The following is a 14,880-nucleotide window of genomic DNA, read 5'->3' on the forward strand; positions in this document are numbered from 1 at the left end:
CTACGCTGCTAGAATCGTGAAAATGTAAAATTTGTAATTCAGAATAGTAAGGGTGGTAGAAATTTCACAAGTAAGGAATAATTTCATAGAGATTTTCGTTGAAATGAATCGATGAACATTTGCTCATCGTAACCGAATAAGAAATTGTTACTTGTTTAGTAAAAAAAGTTTTTCCTTTTGAATGAATATAGATATATGTATAAAAAAAAAAAAAAAAAAAAACCGATTGAACTATCGTTACGGTGTAAATTGAACATACTTGAGCAATCTTTGCGTGAAGAAATATAACGTACTTGCCCACGTAAAGTACGAAAAGAAGATTTGCAACGCGTATTTTTGCCAATTTGGCTTTGTAAATCTGACATTCGCTAGCCGAAACTAAGAATCTTGAACAGGTATACATTACAGAAGGTGATGACAATATTCTTGAAAACTCATCGAAACGTCGAACGCTACGAGATGAGATTAATTGATTTGTCGGAAAAAAATTGGTAGTCAGTCAACCCTCTTGCAAGGGACCCCCTGGTGATTCGCATCTTCATCTAATTTTAGAATCCGGTTATTGCGGCGTGCAGGGAGGGTAAAGAAAAGCAGTTTGCGCGTCACCATCCTCGAACTCTTTCGCTAGCGGAAGTTAAACTTCTGTATAAAATCTAACTGCCGGTTTGGGGGGAGGCTGGAATCCCTGCATCCAGGGGCTGCACGACCCCTCCGCCAGACTTGGGCAGGGCAGCCGGTTTCCCCGCACTTCTTTCCTCGTCAAATCTTCGGATGCTGCAGTGCTTTCGGAGCAGACGATGCGACGGCCGCAGTCTGCGAAGCGAGGGGGAGGCGAAGAATTCCGAAAATGAACGAAAAGGTAGCCTCTGCAGCAGACGCCAAAACTCTTGAAGCACTTAAATTTAAAATCTTTCTCGTATAAACTCGAGTTAGTCGTTGGCGCTCCGGAAGCTTACATCTAGCGGACTGCCGATGATCATCTTGTACTAACTCCTGCAATTCGCGATCTCGGATTTACGACCCTGAAGTACTTGGTTTATTTCTAACTCCTTTGTTACTAAGCTCAGCGCCATTTTGCGATGCACTAGCCGACTGACCAAGCCGCAAGGTGATCACGTTGCTGACTTCGCGAAGTTAAACACTTTTTAATCCAAGTGATTAAGTTTCGCGTCCAAAATGTATACGAAATTTTGATTGACCAAGCTTTATCGAAAACCGTAATAATAAGGTCTTCAAGTTTGCAAAATTACAACTTAACAACCTGTATTAAAAATTAAAATGTCCGAGAGTTTTCGGCGAAAATTTCAGACACCTCGTCCAAACCTATCGTGAATTGTACGGAACTTGTACCGAGGAATGAATTCGGTTGTAAGCGAATGAACATCTCGCCGAGTCAATCTCCAGGGAAGTTGTCTTTACAGCCAATGGCGCGTTTCCTTAAATGGTCATTCGGATATTGGAATTCATCCCGAGCCTCGAGTATCGAAAAAATGGGATACCTAGGTACGGATTGAAGTGAGGTTAGCCTGGCGTGGTCCGGGGCAACAGGCCCAGATGCGGCATGTTGGTACAAAGTGGTGTGGATACGTGTCTATATAGGGTAACGAGCGTCTTGACGCAACAAATTTTTTCCGTCTCATTGGAATCCCGAGTTGCTAAGTGAGAGCGTCCCGTAGTCGAGCAACGCGAGTCAACGTCGCGCGATGCCTGGTGCCTGTTAGGAATAAGCTCTTAATTCCTTGTAGGGTTCTCGACTCCCGCCTCCGTCGTCTTTCTCCGTCTTATTCTCTCTCGCACACTCTTTCTATATCTACTCGTCTCTCTCTCCCCCCATCTCTCTCGGGACTCGCCTCCAAGTCCTGACTCCTTAAACTCTCCTTCGCTGTTTTGCTCTATACACAAAAGCCGCCGTGGGCTGTGTTGCCTGTACAGCTAGCGAAAGATTCGAACGGATGAATGTTCATTCGCAACAAAAATCTTATATTCAAGATTATCTTCCGATCGACAATCAACAGCTGATGTAGTGTCATGTAGATAGAAGGGTCGAAAAGCTACAAAGATTAGTTATTCTTTGGTTCTTTTTTCCGTCTCTAGCTGTCTGAACGATTGATATCATAAAACAGAGTTTCGGAATCGACGTTTTTGCAATTCAATGATGTAGAATTCGTACTTTTAATCGAACTTAATCTTTGTTGGATATCCCGACAGATCTACCGTAAAATTAATTCTGATCAAACACACCGTGACAAGTTGTTCGCAATTCTACGAGTTGTGTTGATACTTCGATGAAAGTTGGAGTGTATCGAAAAGAAGAAATCACTTGGCCGAAATGAATTAAAGCGACTGTTTATTTAACTGTTGGTAGGTATGTGTAATGCATGCCCGATGAAGCAAGCTGTATAACGATTTTTATACCGGGTTTAAAAGTGTTCCCAACTCAACACAAAATGAATAATTATCAGCGAAATTTTACTGGATACTAAATGGCACTGGCACTAAATATACGTTAAATTACTCAATGCAAAACAGGTGCTGGACGATATTCAAAGTATCGTAGTTCCCAATAACTACCATCTCGCGGGAGCGTTAAGCGCCACTGACATCTGTCCAGAGATTATTGAACCGGTATATAAGCTGGTACATTGATACATACGTGTCATTCAAACGAAGTAACAACTCGCGAACAAATTGTCTAAAAATAAGTAAACGTCCGTAGCCGCCCAACGCTCCGTCTCAGAGGATCAATGACGAGGCTGAAGATAGCAACGTCAACGTAACGAAATATCGGGGAAAAAATCAGTATTGCGCAATTTTAAAATGACTATCAAGGAGTTGGCTATGTAAAATATGAGTATATTTTGTTTATCGTGGTTTGTTGAATTTCAGTAATTCCTAAAGGTGCGAAGTAACAATTTTTCCTAAGCATGCCTCGTTGCGGTAACGTTACCAACATCGTCCTCATTACGAAACATGTCCTCTTCTCGAATGATCTCGTAGCCTTGTTCGCTCACAGCTGGGGTTAGATTTGCTCGTTCCCATCGCTGTCTCGGGTGGTGTAGGTACAATGTGCACGTATATCTTCCTCTATAGAGCGTAAGTAAAGCAAAGCTGCACAGAGTGACTGGAGCGTGTATCGACCTTAGTCTGTGGCCGTCAGACGGTGTTGGTATAAGTCGGTTTTCCACCTCGGAGATGTTTTCGTGTGCAAGTAGGTCTGCGTCGAATAGACGCCAGTGGGACCGGAACGGAAAGGGAGGGTGGAGGGTCGTCGTTGCTAGGAGGAGAGGATATCGGTGGAGCCGCGCTACACGTTGCCTCAACGCCTCCACGGGGCCTGAGGACAGGATGGGGAGGGATCACTGCGAGGGCTGGAAAACATCCCCATTTTCTTCCTCGACGGTGCGGCAGTGGAGGAGGGGGGGTTGCGGAATTTGGGACCGCTGCTGCTGGGACTAACGATTGGGCTGACTGCGGCGAGAGAAGAACGTCCAAGGGAACCGTTACAGCGGCCCTCGACTTCATGCCCCGAGTAGGCATGCGACTACCGGTATGAGAGGAAAACTGGCGAGGCGTAACGCAATTGCATGGATCACGTGCCCGCGACGTTTTATGGGAAACGGAACGGCGCGTTTTAGCGATGGCTTTCGCACGGTGTTGAGGTGATCAACGGGGTTTTTTTTTCTCGTCTGTAGGTTCGCGACGATTGGTCGCGTGATTCTGTAATGCAGCGCGCATATGAGGTTGAAGCAGTTCCAAGGAGTTTGTTGTAATCGTTTTTGGACGGGCTCGTGAGGAATTTTACACCCGTCAAACCCTTATGGTATTTATTTTCCAAGAAAATATTACGATTTTTGTAATTCACAGATAGATATATACATGATAATCTGGTTTCGAATCTTGTACAAATTGAATAGAATTCGTTATTTTATGCGGTATATGCTCATGTATTATATCCGTATCTGCACTGACATGTGATTACGGTGAACGAATACATGGCGCAAGGCTTATATGGTGTACGAGCAGATGCTGAAGTGAAAGACGTATAATTTTGTCGCAAATATTGATTAGAAATATTAAGAAAATTTTTTTACACTCGATGCCGTAGGGAAAAATGATCCTAAAAGTTTTCGCTGTTGAGCCTTCGAACTTTTATTTTCAATCTTCTTGAATTTCGTTTTAAATGTTTCCAATAATTACTTCCAATTTAATTTCTAATACATACCAACGCACGTAAAGCATCTTCTAAGTTGTTTAAAATAAACTGAATCGTGCAAGTATAAATACGGAATGACATAACAAAAATAATAATAAAACGTCTCGAATGAATGTTTCCTTAATTCCAATGTTTAAATATACCTGTAAAAAGGAATTGATTACCTGCCGAGTACCGTTCACCCCTTCATCCAACCCTTTCTTGGGACGCGTTCAGTGGTAATAATTAGACCCGTATGTTTATTTGAACACGCTGCATACACACACACACACATATGTGGAGAATACCTACGGTTTGCGAGTGTGTATGTAGGTATTTACATTAGCACGATGTTATATAGGATACAGACGAGCTTAACGTTGAACGTTAACCGGTGACAGATGACACGAGTCACTGAGGAGCGGTTGTCCGAGTTACGCGAACTACGTCTTCGATCCCGTATTCATGTAAACTACATATCGCGTCGTGTATAGGTGTAACATACGCGTGCGTGCAGCAAGTAGTTGTGTAAAATATCGAAGAAATAAGATGACAAAAAGGCAAGCCATCGCGAGATGTGTTGGAAAAAAAAAATACATGGTAATAAACCTACCGAAGACCAAATGGTGTTTTTTTTTTTTTTTTTTTTTTGAACACACGGAATCTTTGCTGACCGCCGAAGGGCGCATGCGAGCTGTATGAAATAAAATGACTTGCTTCGTCAAACTGCGCTGCCGACGATGAGAGGTCCCGGCGGTTCGTTGTTGGCGGTAAAGCGCGGCGATTGATAAGCTGTGAAGGAAAAATTGCGGGTCGAGATGAAGAGTCTCGGGGGGCGGGAGGGGTATTTTACCGCAATTGCTGCCACGTGTTCCCTGATACTGATAATCCGGGGTACGTATCTTTGCTCCAATTGAACTCGTGCTCTTCGTCCCAGACGCACACGAACTGTTTGTATTACGTTGGTGGGAAGAATTTGCGATTATTTGTATACGCAAATCGTCGCATGATCTCCGTGTGAGGCGCTGAGCGAGAAAAAATAAAATAAAACAAAAACCGAGTATAAGGAGTAAGTTAAACGCGCAAAAGTTATTCCGAGTTCTACTTAATTCATCCGTTGTTTTTTTTCATTGAAAATTGGATGAATTATGAAAACCTTCAGTTATTTATACAGTTTAGGCTGTTTGCAGCGGGAATTAAGTAGGTAAAATTAACTTCTTAACTCGAAATATTCGTATCGTTGTTCGAGATAAAAGCGTATGTATGTGTACCGAAAGAAGATACTCTAATTGCCGTTGTAACTTTACAAATGTGAACGATACCAAAGAAAACGATTTATTCAGCGTGTGAAACTGTACCGCAAAATTTATTTACGCTCGTTCAATTTCTTCGTGCCATTGAAAATGAACAATGATTATCGTGAAATGTTGCGCTATGTCATACTGATAATATTCATAGGTTGAACTGTGAAGATGGTTTGACGTCGTTAACTTATTTTCGGGTAGGTCGTGATGAACGTGACGTATCTTGCGAATACACATCAAGACCAGATATTTTTAGTCAAATTCTGGTTTCGATCAGAACAACGACGAATTATTCGGAGTAACCGTATGGAATCGTAGGTTCGTTTCCAAAGAAAATAATAGGTCGGAGATCAGGGACGCGTAACACTGAGAAGAAATTCCGTCTGAGCAACAGCAGCCCCAGCATTGCTTTCAGCAAAGTGCAGAACGTAGAGTGAACACTGTAGGAGCTACAAGTATAAGTATACGTGTAAAAATGTGAGTAGTAGTGGGAGAAGGAGGAATCGAAAGTCAAGAATTGGAGTTTGTCCAAAGCGACCGTGAGTAAAACGGAGTTAGAGATTGTGATGAGAAGATGCAGCGTAATGTGTGTGTTTGTGTGAGTTTGTGTGTGTGTGCGCGCGTTCAGACGGGTGCAGCGGAACAAATTGAACGGTTCGGAATGTTCAGAATGCATCAGCCTTACACCCCCCGCCCCTCACTTGCGACTCTTTGCTTAACGATGGACACGCCGGCAATACCTCCATCCCTTTTTCGTATTGTGCACGGTGGATGCACGGAACAAATACGCCTTATGGTACCGACTGGGACTAGCAGACAATATCACCTGATTGGCGAGTAGCCAAGGACTTTATTCGATTTCATTTCGATTCCTCCGTACGGGTACGATCATACCCTTGTACGGACTACTCTTCTCTTACATCCTATTTCACGGCCATCCTTGGATTCTTTGTTACGTATTGTGGTATTCGTGCGGTACCGCTTGTGTCGATATGTTGCCGCAGCGGACTGTCATCAAATTTTCATTGGGGTTTTACGGGATTTTAGAACTCTTTGCCTGTACTTATAAAGAGAGTATCAGGCCTTTGGATCATCGATTCTGTTTAGATTTTTAGCGCTGGTTCCTAATGTGCGGTTTTATGTATCAGATCAGATTGTAAAGAAAATGTACATCCGTTACGTTACGTTACGTTCGGTGTCGCGAATCGACAAGAACAATTTTATTTTTAACAGAAAAAGGCTAGGCACTTGCTGTGGATTTTATAATCCTGCCATAAAATCTCTGGCAAGTCTAGTTCTTCGAATTCACTTTCATTATCGTCAAATTTAATCAACATTCACTATTTGCGGAATGGAACGTGTCGCGAAGCTGAAACAAAGTCAAATAATAGCTGAATCTTTAAACTCACCAGGATCATTAACTCTTTGTGATAAACTCGGAGCTCCAACTCTCCGGTTTAGAATTTCGTTTTTTACACGCAGGTAGTAAAAGTGTTTATATCACGACTGCTGTTTGCCATGGATATGGGCTCTACACACAATTTCGAGGCAATTGACGATGTTGGTTTGAAAATCGGTGAAGGAGTAAGGGGGCCACGTGTAGGTGCGGATATAGGCAAGTCATACGAGAGCCCACATGTGTCTATAAAAGACCGCCCCTTCCGCCCCTATACGTGAAAAGTTTCATTTCGTACCGGGAGTTAAAGTTAAACTCAGCGTGCGAGCAGACCTAACTCTTCACAAAAAGGCTACAATTGAATAATCCCAGGGGACGTGTTGTCTCGTTACAATACAAAAACCGATATACATACACATAGGCGCACATGCATACACAGAGGCATTGCGTGAGGGTCCAGCTTCCCCCTCGGGGATCGGGATACTTTTCGTCTGTAATATACCTATATCGTCGGCTATAACCGAGCAAAGAATTTATCGACTCAAACGAGCAATAAAGACTTAATTTCGTCACATTTCTCTCTATTATTATTACTATTATTATTATTATTATTATTATTATTATTATTCTCGCAAAGAAAAAAGAAGTAAAATTGCTTAGATATGTAACAATCACAAGCGTCGAAACGCAAGAGAATTTCAGATTCTATTTGATGAATCGCAGGTTTTGGTGGGATGTAAGAATTTTATTTGTTTTCTTGTTGAAAGCACGGCGAGCTAATTACAAAAAAAAAATTAGATAAGTATCTGATTTCTTCTAAACTATAAACTGTATTTACATATATACAGATGTATACACAACTTGACATTTTTATGGTATTTTTATTTATCATTCTTCACCTCCTGTGCGGGCTATGGATAAAATCTATTAAGGAACCTTCAACGCCTGGAATAGTGAAGATGAGTTATTAGAAAATTATACCCCATTAATCCTTAGCCAGTCGATCGGAAGCCGATACATGAATTTCCGTTTCTTACATTGGGAATTATCCAACTGATTTCTGTCAAGTTCGATATCGAAATATTTTCGAGGTCGTTGAATCCGATTCCGCGATCCAGATTGCGAAGTTCGAAACCGATTCAGCACAGCACATCGACTGAATGACAAAAAATAATCTATCCCCGACCAAAAGTCATGAACCGATAGCTGTGCAAATTGGATTAAACTTTTTTGTGCCTTCACTGATAATATAGCTTACATCCACATGTATTGCAAGTACTTATCGTTAGCGAAACAATAAAATCTGTGTACTGAAATGTTTTTTACCAATCTCGAGGCAATAATTATGAAAAAATTCTGCGTAGGTACTCGTGCCGATGGTCAATTCGATGATTCGTTGAATGGTATATTCATTGCCAATCATGGATCGTGATCGTCAGTTCATTTCTCGTACCTGACAAAACAAATACACCCAGTTTTATAATAGACGCACCGTTCTGCCGGGTTGAAAAAAATAGCACACATTTATACATACGTACGTATAACAGATCTCGACGGGGTAGGCAGATGGTACGCACTGATTAAACCACGGCTTCCATACTGCACCGAATGTGTTCCACCGTTGCGATACGTGTATTTATACGTACGAGTATACATACAGACGCACACACGTGGACAAGCGGACACCTCGATCCGAGACTCTCTTCTTACGGTGCCGGCTACGTCATCGCCAAGTATACTTTATAATATCCCCCCGGTCCCGACTATCTACCATGTCGGTCACGTGGGGGCGACTCCCCTTGGCCGTACATCAAGGAGTGGAACTGCCGCCCGCGTCGAAAAGGATCTGTTGATTTACTCTTTAAAGAAGAAGAAGAAGAAGAAGAAGAAGAAGAAGAAACCGAGGACATCGGTCAAAGCTGCATAAAAACAAAGTTTACTGCGTACCTATAGGTGTAGGTACCTGTAAAGACCAAAGCGCGACGCATGGATTCGAGAGCCTCTCGATTTCTTTTGGCAAGTCTATGTATATACGCGACGATGACGAGCCCGAGGATCGCGTCTCATCCATTAGCGAGTTTTTCCGTCACGTCGGTCCGTCCGACGTATACATACACGGTGTACGTTACGTCCGCACACGTATCGCACAGCGAATCGTACCCTGCACCAGCGGAGTAAGATGATCAAGCGAAAACAGGACAGAGTTTACGAACGCGAGAGAGAGAGAGAGAGAGAGGGGAACGAGTTTATCCGTTCGTTGGCCTGGGAGAAGAGAGTCGCTGCGGCGGCGGCGGCGGCGGCGACCACGGCTGCGATCCAACGACGACGAACCGTAGCCAGGAGAGGAACGGAACACACTCGATGAGGAACACAACGAACGCGGGAGGTGGCAACGCGAAGCGGCTAAGTAAGCGGCGGAGGGAAAAAGAACGGCCCGGGGGAGGGGGGGGGGGGAGGGGGAGGGAGAAGTGACGAGGAGGCCTGCACGAGGGAGAGGGGCCACATGTGTTCGCCTCGTCTAGCGTCTTATGGTCCCCCCCCCCATCCCCCTCGACCTCCCCCTCACCCCAACACCGCCTCACACGGGCGACCGGGGCGACGCGAAGTAACCTCGCGATGCCCTCGCTTTGCCTCGCCTCGCATCGCGTCGCATTGCATCGCTCGCGCACATGCGCACTGCTACACGTGACAGGCATAATGGACAGCGCGCAGCGTTGCACACGAAGAAGAGAGGAGCTGTGCGATCTGGTATAACGTACGTATGTGTGCGTGCGTGTGCGCTAGAGTTTACGGGTGGACGGATGGACGGATGGACGGATGGGAGAGAGAGAGGAGACTGTTACACCCAATTGTCCCTCGTTGCGAAGGGGTCAACTAAGGTAGTCGGGCAAGTCGGAGCAACGGGGCAGCAGACGCACCGCGTCGCACCGTTCGTCGTTTCTCGTGCCGGTTCCCATGTTATACCCCGTGTTCACAGAATAAAAGGGGGCTCTCTCTTTACAAGCGTATATCTTCGTTTTGTCTTTCTGTAAGTCGACTTCTCGGTGTTGTTTTTTTTTATTTTTTTTTATTTTTTTTTATTTCAAGTCAATTTTTTATACTTTATTTTTTCTTGTTATCCCTCAAGGGACCGACCGAACGACCGACCGACCGACTTCCCGGAAGTTAAACGTGTGGGCGCCCCTTCACCCATTCTTCGACCCGTTACACGTTGGCTTTGATTTGGCGCCGCGGTTAACATAGCCGGTATAAGATAGACGAAGAGGGGGAAAGAGGAGAAGGAGGTGGAGGTGGAAAGGTGGATAAGGCTGATTTTTAGATCGTAGAAGGCGATATACCTACTGCAGCTTACAACACGACCGCGATGCCGACGACGATCACTGCTGCATTACCGCCTCTTCGTTACCCTTGCGTGTTTCGACATGCGGCACACGGACGCGAGTTCGCGTTCTCCTCCGTTCCATGGTGTCTTTTTTCGTCCCTTCTTTTCCTCTTCCTTTTTTTTTAGTGCCCACACGTGCGTGTCCGGATCCCCATCGCGACTACCCACGTACGCCCCTTCGAACGAAACGCAACGAGTTCCCCCCGTGGCGATACTCTCACGGTTCTCCCCGAAACCCTCCCCCACAATATGCGATCCCGGCCACGTCACGTAACCCTCGCACTTCGACTACCCCCTCGATGGGGGCTAGAGAATCGTTCGTGTGCAGACTTTGATCGGGGGGAGAAATTTTATGACACTTATGTGCCTACATCTCACCTAGATGAATAGTGCTAACGCACTAGCTGTGAAAACCTATCCTCGTGCTGGTAATGTCAGAATCTCTAGCGATATACATAGGTCCAGGGAAAACGCGGGAACGGGTCATCGTGATCACTTTGGTCAAAGTCCACTCGACTTTAAGACGTTGCCGCCCTGGTACGCTTCATCGAAATACGATCCACACCGAGTAATGAAGCGGCTAATTGACGAGAGAAAATTTTATCGTTTGAGAGATTCTCGGAGGTTTTTTTTTTATTTTTATTTTATTTTCAATTGCCATCGGTATCAAGCAATAAATGAAAAGGGAATCATTCTGGATCCCTCTCTGATTCAAAATGTTCACAAACTTCGTACTTGGTTGAATTAAGTATTATACTATGCCGGTACAAGTATGTGATCGTTATGATTAGAATGCCGAAGTTTGCCAAATGACGTTTGTGTAATCTTCACCCTTATTTATCGGTCGCAGGCCACTTGTCACAGAGGAAAGATTACAAACTCTCTGCTGTCTTCCGTTAAAATGTGATTACACCGAATCGATCACCGCTAGAGCTAATCGGAGAGCTATGCGAAACCGAAGAATTAGTGTTAAATTTGAAAAAAGCCCGAAACCGCGTGTGACATGGCGTGACAGAGGATTGGAGAACTGCAATCAGTAAGTGAGAGAGAGAGAGAGGCGACCGACATTTGCCTGCAGTCATTTCTTCGTTAAGACCGTATTCGAGGCCAAAGTTGACAAAAAATAAGCCGAGGTCGGTTCTCGGTTTTCCTGTGGTACCTCTTCGTCGACCTGGCCGAGAAGCCTGGCTCTTAGGTTTCACCTTCTCCACGTGCAGCGCATTGCCTGCTGCAGAAAGGCTGAGGCTGTTACGGGTCTGAGAAAGCGACTCGCCCTCGGTTCAGATGAGAGCCGAAAGACACTCGGTCCCCGGGAGTTTCTTCGTCCTCCTCCCGGTGCCCCTTGTCTTAGTCCAAAGCCCGAGGCGCCGATTGGCTGAGGCACGGTCAGCTACTGGGGAAGTTGAACTTTAACCCCGACAACTCGTTCGCCTTTATCGCCTCGATTGTTGTGTGTCGGCTGCTTCTCTTCTTCTTCGCTATCTCTTTCTCTCTCCTTCTCCCGTCGTACTCTGGCCGAAGAGTCGCTGTATACTCGTAACGCCGCTACGCGACATGACGCGACGCCGCGCGCGGTGGGAGCGGAATTCTTTGCTGAGCGACAAACAATTGCCACCAAGTGGCTTAATTGCTACCAACTAAACAAATGTTCTCCGTTTCTCCCCTGCGTCTCCTCCTCGTTCTCCCACCTCCCCTAACCATCGAACTCCTCTGTAACCTGCCTGGAGCTACGCTTCTTTGGTCTCGTCGCTTTTATCCTCGCACCTTCGTGATAACCTGCACCGTTCGTCACGTTACTTGTTTACTCGACCTCAACGGTAATTGGTATATTTTTGCACTTTCCCGAAGCATAGCTCACTACCGAAAACATACTAAACCGACGAATGTAACAGGAATTCTCTAGTCGGGTTCTACTCTGTTTTGTATCGGATAAAACATTGGTCAGTATCAATACCGGGAAAGGTGTTCTTCTATGTATCTAAACCTTTGATCGATCAAGTTTGACCGCAAACTCAAGTTGCCACTTGTAGGTATCAAGTTCTATTAATTTATGATTGGTTGGAGTTAAATAGCAACAAGTGGTGGAATCACGGCTGCAAGAAATCAGAATGAACCGCTTGTTTAGAAACGGAACTTAGCGATCAATGGCAAAACTTGATGGTTTTTTTCCTGATCCAGTTCGATGTACCCGGAAAATAGTGGTTATTCTCTGTTAACGAGTAAAAAAGCAACATTGAGAATAAGTCTGGTCTGAAACTCTGGAAAAGAGTTTGAATTTAGAGCAGAGTTGTGACAATTTTTATCGTGTGTATTGAGTTTAAATTTTGCGGTGTCGTATTAGGGTGTGAAATTGACTGCTGATTTCTTGATACATTCCGTCCCCATAAAATTTATTTACACTAACCACTGAAACCGACCTTTTCAAATATTTTTCCGTGAAACAGCTATCAAGGTCTGCAGACTGGCGAGTATGGCCTGTGTTTAACTATAGCTAATTTCCATGTACTGACGACGATACTACGCGGCTTGTCAATATCGAAAGGACACTCGTACAGTCAGTTTATCGTCGAGCACGGTTTCAAATGAAACCAAGCAACTTCGGTGTAAGACTTTCGGTATAATGTAATTTGACTCGATTTTCGAAACTTCTTATCGGTATTAATAATGGTGGTTATTTTTCAGGGTAAAAATATATTGTGGAATAATCCCAACTTCCGATCTATCGTCAACTTACGGAAGGATTCCAATCATGGAACTCTTTCTTAGCCAATCAGTGATACGAAACTTCGTGGAAGCATATAAACTTGGTGAAAGTGAAAGGCGTTTAAATAGGCGACAACGTTCGTGGCGCCAAAACCGAAAATCAGTTGCGTTTAAAAGTACGGCGTGATGTGAACCAAGCTTTCGAGATTCTTTCCTCAGATCCTCGACCCTCCGGCTCTTACTTTCTCACGTGACGGTTGCTTTCGCGACACACACACCACATTGCTCTGACCAATAAGTGAAGGATGCGTTGCAATCGAGCAAAGGATGACAAGCAGCGTCCGATTGTGTCGTGATTTGTAGGTGTATATTACAGAAGGGGGAGGGGAGGGGGAGCTGCGCGCGTGTACCGAGAGATTCTCGCTTATCATGGGACTTCCGGCGGACGTGGGGCTGCTGCTGCTGCTGCTGTCTCTGCGTAGGTGAGAGCGTCGGGTGTTCAGCTCGTTACACGCGCTTGAATTCTTATCATGGTGGCCAGGTCGCCGCTTGCACATATGCCTGGATATGATGACGTCCGTTGAGTCCCCGAGTCCAAAGAGTGCCGCGCTCGGGACGCGCCGTCCTTTTGTCCAGATTAGGTATTTTACATGTAATGCCTAGTGCTACGGGCTCCCGTTTTACGCTGCATCATGTAGGTGTGTAGAAACGGCTAAAGGTGAAAATTGGGCGGCAGGCAAACGAGCGGTAAATACCAATTATTCCTCTTCCATGTCATTCGAGGTTTCGAATCAAAATATTAGTCGAAAGTTCAACGATCCGAAAATCCAATTTGTTGAATTTCAAAATGAAGAAGAGTAATGATTCAAAATTTTCATGTTCAGCGGTATGTTCATACCTGAATTTCTATATTTTTATATATTTTTTGCGTAGGTAGGTATACTCAATTTTGTAAATTGGCGAACGTGAATAAAGACGTATGTGTCCGGATATAGCAAATCGAGTAATGATTCGTTCACTGTGCAATGATAGTCGAATGAACTTCACCCAATTTTACTCAATTTTGGTGAACATGTGGATTTTCGATCTAATGTTTATTTGAAATCGTTCTAACGTAGTTGGCTGTAAGCCAATTTAATAGAGCTGTATTCTAACCAAACCGGATCATGCGAAATATTACATTTTACCAATTACCTTCTCCGTTTTTCTTTATATTGGAAACCAGCAAAGGCAGCGTGTAGCCAGCCAAACCTAAGGATTGCGATGGACTTTCGTATATCCTAGTTTGCACCGTCACACATCGTTAATAGGTACATATTGACAGTCGTTAGCGCACGAAAAGTTTAAGACATGGGAGAGCACCGACGTTTTGGATTCCATCAGGCTAATTAGGGGACCTTTCTCTGGGTACCGCCATTAGCATAATTACTTTGTTGGTATGAGGTAGTTACGTATAACGCGGATACGGCGTAACGTGATATATAAATTCAAAATTCTCGGTAAAACAATTGTGCAAAACGAAAAAATTTAAGCATAAATAAAGGGAGAAAATAAGACCACGGAATTTTTTAATTCCTGAACCTAATATTCGCTATGGCTACATTTATTTGCTCACTATACGGACTTTGCTGTTAGAACCTTGTGTGCGGCGCGGCGGGGAAAATCTTTACAACCAAGAATTCACTCAATAAATTCCTTACCGGTTATTAAACAAATTTTCCCGTCTCTCCCGCGGGTTTTTCTTAAGACGATAATACGCGCGGGGAACCCGCACTCAAGATTCCTGATTTCTCAGCATAACATCGACGGCAAGATTGCATCTTGAAAGTCAAGAATCGTTAAAAACGGTCGCATTTCATCCGTCGTGTATTCGAATGAAAATTTTCAGATCAAGTGAACAAAG

At 44.3% G+C, this 14,880-nt stretch overlaps 1 protein-coding gene and 1 long non-coding RNA gene across 4 annotated transcripts in view; one reads left to right on the forward strand and one right to left on the reverse strand.

The window, feature by feature from the left end:
* Positions 1–14,880, forward strand: part of LOC107223489 (nucleolar protein 4-like) — a 62,987-nt gene that overhangs the window by 24,694 nt on the left and 23,413 nt on the right. The gene's annotated exons all lie outside the window — the stretch shown is intronic.
* On the reverse strand, positions 7,759–9,247 carry LOC124293325. Of its 2 annotated transcripts, none has more exons than XR_006903256.1 (3): positions 8,840–9,247; positions 8,431–8,751; positions 7,759–8,345 (listed from the first exon to the last, which is right to left on the reverse strand). It is a non-coding gene; the product is annotated as an uncharacterized LOC124293325 (long non-coding RNA). The 2 variants fall into 2 exon arrangements; XR_006903257.1 differs by having other exon boundaries at positions 8,427–8,751.

Source organism: Neodiprion lecontei, chromosome 3 (genome assembly GCF_021901455.1).
Source record: "Neodiprion lecontei isolate iyNeoLeco1 chromosome 3, iyNeoLeco1.1, whole genome shotgun sequence".
In the NCBI taxonomy this organism is placed as follows: Eukaryota; Metazoa; Arthropoda; class Insecta; order Hymenoptera; family Diprionidae; genus Neodiprion; species Neodiprion lecontei.